Here is a 273-nt window from a genome sequence, read left to right as displayed (position 1 = left end):
AACGTGTGGCGCTCAGTGGCGTGGGATAGAAAATTATGAGATTATGTTTGTTGAGTTCACACTATAAATGTGTTTGGTCGTGTGTTTGTACGTTTTTTTCACTTTTGTTTTAATTAAATATGACGCGAGACTGAGGATTTTTCCCTTGGGGAAAACAATGACTCAGTGGTTTCGAGGCCCCTTTTTATAGGAGAAAAAAGGGCCCATGAAAACTGAAAACATTAAAAAACTTTTGTTATCTCATCGAAAAAGTTTACGAAAACCCCGATCGGT

This window comes from Penaeus monodon, chromosome 28, assembly GCF_015228065.2.
Source record: "Penaeus monodon isolate SGIC_2016 chromosome 28, NSTDA_Pmon_1, whole genome shotgun sequence".
In the NCBI taxonomy this organism is placed as follows: Eukaryota; Metazoa; Arthropoda; class Malacostraca; order Decapoda; family Penaeidae; genus Penaeus; species Penaeus monodon.
This window is presented reverse-complemented; position numbering follows the sequence as displayed.